Consider the following 10373-nt stretch of genomic DNA (forward strand, 5'->3'; position numbering starts at 1 on the left):
ACTGAACCAGGTCTGCCTCCCTTCTAAGCCAGGTAGTGATCTCAACAGTGCGTTTAGCTGCGTGAAAAAACATTCCCACTAATCATACATTGGGGCTATTGCTGAGGATGTCAGGTCCACAGGATCCTAGGTGTTGGAGGTTAGTAGTAGGGATTCTGAATAACCTTGATAACTGGATCAAATCTATGCTCCACTATTCAGGATTGCTTGATTTTTTCAAGCCTACCATTGCAATGAAAGGAATTGAAAATATGAAAATGCAAGATCACTTAAATCTTGTATGCTCAGCCCTGACAAGCAGGCATGCCTCTGTGTGCTTCCTGCCTCCCAGCAGGAGCTGGGAGAGGCCTTCCATCTGGAGGTCTTTAGTCTCTTTCCTGCTCACTGCTATTTTTGCGATGGCTCCCAGAAATTCCAGCGGCATCAGGAGTTTAACCATATTTTCTGCTTCCTAAATCTTTCTCTGCTTGTTCTGAGGAATTATACTTGAGGAATTATATTTGATCTGCTTAGTGGTTATAAGCCTTAGAAAACAGGATCATTCCTGAAGTTGTCAGTTTGCTTACTAAAAAATCATTTCTCAGCACAACCTTGACCAGTGGCACATGGGAGTGACGCAGAATCATGCTTTCTCAAATCTGCCTGCTCTCTAGCAGACACTGTTGTGCGAAGGTCCATCATTTTATTTGCAGAATATATGGCTGAAGCCTTGTATTGTAGCATGTTTGGTACAAGACCAACAAAACTCTGCACTGATATAGGATAGGATTTATGTTTTTAAAACAATTGAGACTATTATTGATCATCATTTCATATTTAATATGATTCTTTTTTCAACAGTGAAAAAGACCTTTCTAACAGCTTCACATTATAAAGAAACATCATGAAAGAGGCTTCTCCAGTTCCTGGGGCCAGTGGGAGGGAGCAGGGACAGGCTAAAGGGACCACATGACAAAATTAATTTGCAGTCCAATTTAATATGGCTGGAGGTAAATACCACCTTTATGAACTGCAGGTGGCCCAACCGGCTGCATTGTGATAGCTTCAGCTCCACAGGCTCCTTGGGGAAAGCAGAGAGATTCTACAAGCTGCAAAGGACTGTGTATGCTTAAGGTAATCAGAGGTTGTGAGCATTTAGATGTGGTTTGTACATCCTTGGCAAACTTTATTACAAAGTAAGATATAGGAGGATATTCGTAAGCTTGAAAATGCAAATACAAATACCTCTGGTCTACTTTGGGATATAGAAGTTAAGAGAGAATGCTGCTAGAAATATCTGGTCTGAAAGTCATCCAGTCTTATCCATAGTGTCCCAGAGATGAAAGGTTTACATCCAGTGTAGTTCATTGTCCACATTATTTGTTAAAAATTCAGTATAATCAAGCTTGTTTCTTGGTGACTTCATTTTCAATCTGCTGTTATGATTTTTCCTGTTAGCTGAAAGAGCAGCTCAGTATCAGATTTGGAGCCATAAGGTGAAAATTGTGGTCACCCACTTCTCTGTCCTCTCTGAGGAACTTCCAGCTCACTTGTCTGAGCACAGCAGCAGTGTCCAGCGTCTTTCCTCTTAGCTCACAGGCCCCAAACATTTTGACCTTACTCCTGTCTGATCACAGTCTGCTCCTGACCTTTCCACTGCAAAAGTCTCAAGAGCAGTCCACTCAAATTTTGAAGAAAACCTGGCCCTTGATAGTTCTCCTTTGAGACTGATTGCTCATTCTTATGATTGGATTTGAACCTATGTTCCTCAGATATACTCCTCTTAACATTTGTAAGCAGGAAAAACAAATGTACAGAATTACCACAGCCTTGCAACAGTCACTGCAATGAATTACAAACAAATTTTATGGCAAAATGCAGGCAGCATCATCCCTGATATCATTTTAGCTGGAAGTCTGAAAGGCATTCTTATTGAATGTGGATCTTGCGATGGTCAAATGCTAATATGTTATAAAACACACATTTTTTTCACTGAACAATTCAGGTTTTGTTTTTTTTTTTTTAAACTCACTCATATATCTGCCTTTCAGTATAACTGCTTTGTTTCCTTTCTGAAAGAGGATTTGCAAGGTACTCCTCAGCTTTCAAGAGGGATGTACTGTTACTGTTAGTTCTATGTCTGCCTATCTACCATGTGTCGACAGGGTGATTTTGTTTTCTGGGGTGAGCTGCCTCACTTGTCCCATACTAAGGTGAACTGATCATTTTAGACAATCCAAATGCTGAAAGTTTTGAACCATTTCAATTAATATGGTTTTGATATTTATCTTTGACTGGAAAGATAGTAGAAATACAAGAGAAAAGCAGCAGTTAACCACCACTGTGTTATCAGCAACTCTGAGAATGTTTCCGGAACTTTTACCAGCTCTTCAGCATTGGTGATCTATTGCTCTTGTGGTCATGGGGTACCTTCATATGCTTACTCTTGTCCATTAGCTCCCTATTAATTTTCCATATTTTTCCATTCTGCTCCACTAGGAGACAACTGGTCAGCAAGAAGCTCTGGTTAGTAAGGAAGCTGTGCATGTCTTACAGTGCACTTTTTTTTCAGCAAACCCTTCCCTAGACTTAGCAGCTGTCACTGATACAGAGATTTGGAAGTTTCCTGCACATACAGGTATGATATAAAAGATATCCTATGAAAGGAACAAAATAAGAAAGAAAGCTGAATTTCCAGATGCTATTTTCAGATGAGATTCTGGTTGCAAGCACATATGCAGTCCATACAGAAAATTACTGTTCCAGCCCAGGAACAAGAAAAATAGTGCAAATGATGCCTCTTTTAAAATCAGCTAAAGGTTGAGAAGGCAATCATTAAGCATTGAGAATTACAAGCATTCTGCAGATATGCTGTATTCAAGACAGAATCATTTTTAGGTTCTTTAAAAAAAAAAAAAAGCAGAGAGAAGCAAGTCAGAAGTGCTGAGAGTTACTTTGGCTTTGCTTTTAGAAAAATGAAAAGTAAATGCGTGAAATTATAATAACACGCTATACTATAAAAAACAAATAAACTGATTTCAGCTCATCTGCTGAAGCACTTGGTAAAATATCTGAATAGAAGTCAAAAATTCTGTGAGATGCAAGTGAAAATGAGTGCCTCACTGATCTTCATGCGTGGGAGAAACCAGTAACATTTGACACAGAAAGAAAAATTATAGTGCTCCTTTCTGGAAATGTTTCTCCTATGGTGACAGTGTTGACATTCTACAGAGAATAGCTAAAGTTTCTATTTATGCATTAGAAGGAGTGGGTCCCACATTGCAAATCTCTATTTTTTTTATTTTTTTTTTAAATCTTAGCTATCATTTTTGGGAGCACTGATTTTTTATGAGTTGTGTTTTTATTTCCTGGCTGATTTTGATATCTCAGATCAAATGTCTCAAGTCTTTTTAGGATAGAAAGGAAAATACGAAGAATCAATATCTGCTATTTCAGCAATGTTTAAGTAAGAGCAGGATGAACAAGAGAAGAACAAGAACAGGATTCCACCCTGGAGATCTTTTTGGTTAGAGAAATTTGAGCCTATCCAACTTAAAATTTTAGTTATAAGTAAAGTACCCTGTCTTTCTCTTCTTCAAGATCTGGAGAGAAATCTGTGTCACTACAAAATCTCTTTGCTGCTGAAATCTACAGGAGCTGTTCTGCAGGAACATTATAGTATTCAATAAAGTTATCATTACATCTGAATTTCTTCTGGTTATTATGTATTGTCATTCTCCTTTGCTTATTGTTTTCACCCTGCAGTAAGGGAAAGAGCTGTCATAGAAGAAGTGTAGGAAACTAACTGGGAATTATTCAGAGTGTGATTAATTAACTGTAATTTACTTTCTGACATTTTTGAAAAGAACAAATGCTTTCCTACAAAACTAAAGTTGCTGAATTTAATTTTATCAAAGTTGCTTTCTTCTGAACATAGATGTTTCAATTTCCTGATTTTTATTTAGCACACAATCACAATCAACTATCTATAATCTCTTTGCCACATTCACTGCTATGTTATGTGAGTTAAATGCTAGTGTAAGTCAGAGAAATAAAGAGAAAAAATCTAATGACTTAAACATATGAAATTGTAATTAAATCCTATAATGTATTCCCCATATATTTTGATTCTAAGGGTTGTGAAAGTCGTGTAATGTGAATTAAGAAAATAATATAATATGGCATTATTTTATGGGTTTTAAATATAAAGAAATATAATAAATTATAAGTATAGAAGGATCTTAAATTCTGTGCTTATACTTATTGAGTTTATATATGTGAAAAATATCAGAGACAAACCACCAAATGCTATTTGCAATGCATATTCTTAAAAATTAGCTAAACTTGTGTGATCATTGTTTTCCTGTGGTTAATTCTGTAGCTGTCTGAACTTCTGTCAGGGAGAGTAGATTCTGTTAGCTCAAATTGGATGAAAAAAAAAAAGCATTCAAGCTATTGGAAAGAAATAAAATGGATAGGACAAGGTATCTTTCTTCCAGTAAAGTTTTTTAGTGTAAGAGGTGAATTCTTCCTGTGGAGAACATTATTGTCACATAACAACTAGAATTATATAAATAAATGCTTATTTTGTCTCCCTCTAGTTTGGTACTGTTTACTTTATGGTTGGTCTACTTTCATCAAAAGTCATTATGTAAATATCTGTGAATTTTGTATTTAAACATTTCTTGCTTTACCAGTCAACTACATATTCCTTTTCCTGGATGTCCAAGGATATCAAGGATGTAATTAGCCCAAGTCTTGCCATGTTCTCAGACAGTTTAAAACATTGGATTTTAATCTATTTTTGTCTTATACATGTGAGCACTAAAAGCAGATGTTCAAAATGTGTATAAGGAAGTATTTGTGGACTGACACATTTGTTAAGAGAAGTGGGAATAGTTATTACTAAGATTTTTCAAACTTATTCAACATGGGGCTGTGTTGCCTTGCATCACAGTGAATGTAATTAAAAGAAATGCACACTAGGGTAGTAATTTCATTGTTAAAACTGGAAGCAAGGAATAGCAGATCAGTAAACATGAAAAGTCAGGCAGAACACTACTGAATGAAACAACTGACTAATAAACTGGCCAGCCCACCTGGCAGTACATATGTCTCTTTTTTCAGGTGCTGCAATTAAACTGCTCACAAAAGCCTGCTTGTCAGATGGCAAACTGTTCCTAACGAAGGCAAAAATGAAACAGAAGAAAAATTTAAAGTCACAAGCTTTTCTTGGTTATAAAAATGCTTGTGTGTATGTTGTCAATTCATCACTATGAAGCTCAAGGAAGACACTCAAAATTTGAAACGCCGAAAAACAGTGACCCCTCTGCTTGTTGGTATGAGAATAGGGAAATAAGCAGGAATGAAAGTCAATGTCATATCAACTCTCTTAAGGTATCAGCTTGTGTGCATGCTCTTATAATGTGCAAGGAGCACACAGAAATACTGCAGGGAAATACCAGAAGACCAGTGGTCCTGCCGTTGGTGTTTGGCATTACTTAAAGTTAGTAATGGTAATTAAACCTATTTCTAGCTTGAAAACCAGCAAAGAATAACTGAAACATTACAAGTTCCTTGTTTGGAAACAGTTTATACTTTGCATATGTGTCTAATGAAGAGCTATTTTGCATTGAAATACAGTGGCACAGACTTGGTTTAAGAAGAAAGTGTCACTTTTTTAATAGTTGATGTATCACAAAAAATTATCTCTAATGGATAACACATTTCTTGTAATATTGCTGTATTTATCTTGCTTTGGTATGGGTAAATCTCAGGAAGGTAGCAATTCTGAGAGAAAAAAATACATGAACATCAGAAAATGAAAGCTGCAATGTTGTGGTTTTTTTTTTTTTCCTATGCAAAATTGAGTAACAAGATATGGGTACACCATACTTGCAAAAAAGTCTCTAATGTGAAAATTAAATTATACATGAGTAACTCATCCTTGTTATAATCACAAAACAGCATACGTTAGAGGCATTTCAGTTACATTGCTACAGCTTGTCAATGGTTCTGAGAACTCTCTTAAGAATTTAGGGTAAGAATAAATAGATATCATATGATCACAACTCTATTTCTTCAGAATTGTACAATAAAAGCCACATAGGTAATTATTTTCAAAGGAAAACAGAATTGGGCAATACAGTATGTAACTCTTCATCCTTGTTAAACCTGACAGTTGCTGTCACTGGGTCACATACAGTTCTTATGCTTTTGTCAGCCCTACATTTTGTAGCTTTTTGATGCACAGCTCAAATAGAGCCATTTTAATAAAGCTCTAGTATGTGTGTGTTGTATTTTAAGGAAAACTACTGTTCATGAAAAAGGGATAGGGAGGGGAATCTTCCCCAGTAAAGAAGATCAAATCTCCAGTATTTTATCTTCATTGCTGGCCTGTGTTCAAAGTTTTGATAATGATGGTGCAGTAAAAAAGCAATTACTAAACATGCAGGTGCTCATTTAGAAGAGGAGGGAAAGAGGAGTACTGCCCTCTCTTTTAAAGTCAGTACTTCTTAGTTTTTTAATTTTGCTACTTAAATTGTTCTCTCAGTCTCTCTCAGTAGTTAACAATTTCTGGATGACCTCTGCATGCCTTTATTTTAACCCAGTTATTACCAGTCAGCCAGCTAGCTCCATTAAGTGGGTAGTGGCTTTGTCATTTAAAGCTTTCGTGACTTTTTCAATTTTTCTCAAGTCTCCCTCTCTCAAAAGGCAACGGCACATACTCTCTGAAAAGTCTTCTGGGTGAGAATAAAAGCAGTGTTCCCTCAGTAGCACCAGACCAGTTCTCTACATAGATTTGGTTTGTAGCCAGACTACCATCCTACCTTCTATATTTGGCCCCTTCCGTCTCTAGCAGGACATTGCCATCCACCTGCAAAGTGATACTTAGAAAGGGACACCTGAAGTCCTACACAGGCACTCTCTTCAGTTAGGCTTCATGAATTGTAATTCAGGTGTCTTGCTGACCTCCTTTTAATAATGCTACTAAAATAGCTCTGAAACACAGGCTTGGAGGATGAGCAAACTTGAGAAACCAGGAATATATTAAATCTAGCTAAAAACATAGACCTCTTTGTTGTTTGTGTTGTGTCATTTACCAGATGCTTAAAGGACTATCATACCTTCCAGTAGCCAGATTCCCATAGAGTCTATCACGGATGCTGCTGTTATGTGTTATACAGCTGTTACATCATCTTCTACTAATGATGTCATGACATGGGCTGTGTCTTGTTCGGAAATCACTGCAGAAGCAGCACAACGTTCATAGCCACCATCGCTACAGCTCTCTAGCTGCCACTTGCTCCTCAAAGGATATTGCTAGTGTTTAGAGTATGTCCTGGATGCCTTGTGCTACGACAGCAAAAAGAAAATCTCTCCAATTCAGTATAAGATGCAGAAAATAGGATATTCACAACACATTCTTGCAGTCCTCCTTTTTATTCCTTCTTAGAGCCATGAACTGGCAGCTCTCTAATAGTTTCTTACTGATGATAAATCCTGTCAGGGCACTGCTCAATCTTGCAGCTACCGTTCCTCTTCCAAGAGACATCCTCTTCTCTCAGCTGTTGCCAATCTGTTAGCTAGTTGCAAGCATCAACACTGCTGCTCAGAGCTTAATGTCTGTTTTGGGTGAAACATATAATGCCATTGTGAGACTGATCTTGGCTTTGTAAAGATATTTTTCCTATTTAAGAACGGCAGATATGTCCTTTCAGAAAGGTGCAATCGGTGTTTCTTTTTGTGGCTGAAGAATTTGAATGTAACATCGACAACTCCGAGCTACAGACCAAGAAAAATGATGCTACTGGTTGCTAGAGGATCAGCATAGGCTGACTTTAAACCAAGTTGATGTATTATTTTACTGCTAATGCTGCCTATCTGGTAAAGGATAACTTTTCCTCAAAGGCAAAATAAATAGTTCAAGCAATCCATTATCTTTGCTTTTGTTTCTTGAATGGGCAGCTTTTGACTACAGTCTAACATTAACTCAAAATAGTTTGTGAGGGGTTGCCACACTTTTGGAAACACTAGGCTGCTCTCAACCTCCAAAAGCTGAGAGCTAAGCTCTCAGCTCAATTTCCTTTTTAATACTTCTAGAGATTGCTTTTAATCCATTTGAAATTTTGAATTTCCACTGTCCAAGTTTTGCTTCCTAAAGAAATTGACTAAATTTCCTTGAAATTTTGAAGTCTGTTCTGAACATTAACAGCAGCTGTTATTGGTTTTGGATCTACATTGCTGTAATATTTTATTACCCATAGCAGTTGAGTTTCATTTGCTGTATTTTCTTTTGCTGATGGAATAGTTTGTTGCACACTCTGGTAAATTATCACAACTTCTTTCTCTACTGCACGAGTATTATCCTGCTCTGGTATCTTGTTAGTCTTTCCTTCCTGAATCAGCCTCAGAAAGTGGTCATTAGGAAGGGGAAATTTTACTGATTCTGTATTCTTCCTAGAGACAGCAAATCTGCAAATGCGTGTTGAAACATGTAACTGTGCTCTGGATTTTTGTTGTTCCTTGATCATCAGCAGTCTGCAGCAATTCCATCAGAGTAGGGAAATACACAGTCAGAAGAGCCTGCTTTGCTAGGAATCCAAAAGAGATTGCATTCTTTAAAAGCCAGCTTTCAATCTCCTTCATTTCTTTCTCCCATTCAGTAGTACTTACAAGCCCTGTTAATGATCCTGGAAAAACTGGCAGACTGTGCTGCCCGTTCAAGAATGAGGCTTTGCTCTACTGAAGCCCCTCTATTAAATCGAGTTTCTATTTGTTCTGTAGCTAAATCACAGCCTGAGCATTGTGCTTTGTAACTGTTTATTATGTATGCAGTTTGCTCTGAAGAAGCTCAACTGACTCTTAGAGGAAAAGCTCTAATTTCCATGCTTGCATCTTGTTAATGTAAGCATACATTCAAAGTGACATTAAAACCATCATTTGACAGTGTTAAGTGTGTCAGTATGAGTGTCTTTGCACAAAAGTGATTAAACTCCTGTCCTCACTCCTTGCCTGTACTTATGACTGATGAGTGATTTGACATGGGATTTATGTCCTTTTAGGAACTGAACTGAGCTAATGGATTGATTTCAGCAGGTTAACAACCGTGTAGCTGTTGGCAGGTACTACTATTCTATTCTCTCACCCTGTGGTTGACAGGAACCAGAAAAAAAGAGGAGAAAAAAGTTGCAACTGAAAACTGCTTTTCAGTTGGACTCATACCATAAACTTGTTAGGGATTTTAATGCTGGCTGATGTGCTGGTAAGACTAACATCTGCCTTGTCAAACTGTGAAAGAAATCTAGTGATTTTAATATATTCTGCTTTTTGGGGGGGAATCCAGTGATACAGTTCTGGGCATGCAACATTGTAGTGTCAAAGAGGTATTTGTCCAAATTCAGCTAAATTGATGCCCGATCATGTCCCTGCGGGCTCCCCATGGAAGACATCAGTACAAAGAGGTCAGATACTTCCTACCAGTCATCCATATCAGGCTGAACTGTCAGTGTTCTCAGTCTTTTATGTAAGATTCCAAATTGAATGTGACCATACGTTAAATTTTCTTGATCAAACCTGACTCAGTCAGAGCAGGAGGAAACCTTACTGAATTCAGCCACACAAAATCACACCATGTAGCCTCCTGCAGCTGTCTCCTTCTGAGTCTCGTGCTGGATTCTGGTCTTAGTTTCCCTGCAGAAGACTGTTCAGATTTCTGAAGAGTATTTTTGACCGATCCAACACTTTTTTAAAACAATAGATATTATATTTTATGCATGTGTGGCTACTAATATTTGGAATTTTTTTCAAGGTGACTCCCATTTGGGCAGAAGTGTGAGGGCCCTGGGGGTGTGTATGCTCACACTGCAGAACGGCTTGTGTCTATTTTAACTGTGGCAACTTTGTGAAAGGCAAACAGACAAGCAAGTTATTAGCTATGGAGAGTTGAAAAGGTAGGATTTCTTACTTAATGCTAACTAAGATGAGTTACTGTTTCTACAAAAACCTCTGGAGGCAATGTGCTCTCTCGGAAGTGGTGAGTCAGACAATTAGGTTCACAATAAGTCTGTATTTAAAAAAAATACCTTTTATCTGTTCCAGGTATGTTCAAGGAATGTGAGTACGTAATTTGCTGGCTGCCTCTGTGTGGTGCAAACACCTACCCTCCAGCAGTGGTAACAAGTTTTCTTACAGTGCTTGTTACCATTCCCTTTTTATCTCACTTGGATAATCACTTTGTTAAACAATGACTTTATCCTCACTTTCAAAATCCTCAGCTATGAAAGGAGGAAAATGTTTTAAAATAAATTGAATGTCTTTTGGAGCTGGAATAAAAAAGGTTTGGGGGAGGGATGTTTGGCTACTGGGTAATTCTGCTATCCACAGCTGACATT

At 37.5% G+C, this 10373-nt stretch overlaps 1 long non-coding RNA gene across 1 annotated transcript; it reads left to right on the forward strand.

Annotated features, from left to right (window-relative positions):
* Window positions 1034-5750, forward strand: LOC110393102. Its single transcript, XR_002434796.1, has 3 exons — window positions 1034-1113; window positions 2479-2617; window positions 5107-5750. It is a non-coding gene; the product is annotated as an uncharacterized LOC110393102 (long non-coding RNA).

This window comes from Numida meleagris, chromosome 2, assembly GCF_002078875.1.
Source record: "Numida meleagris isolate 19003 breed g44 Domestic line chromosome 2, NumMel1.0, whole genome shotgun sequence".
NCBI classification, from domain to species: domain Eukaryota; kingdom Metazoa; phylum Chordata; class Aves; order Galliformes; family Numididae; genus Numida; species Numida meleagris.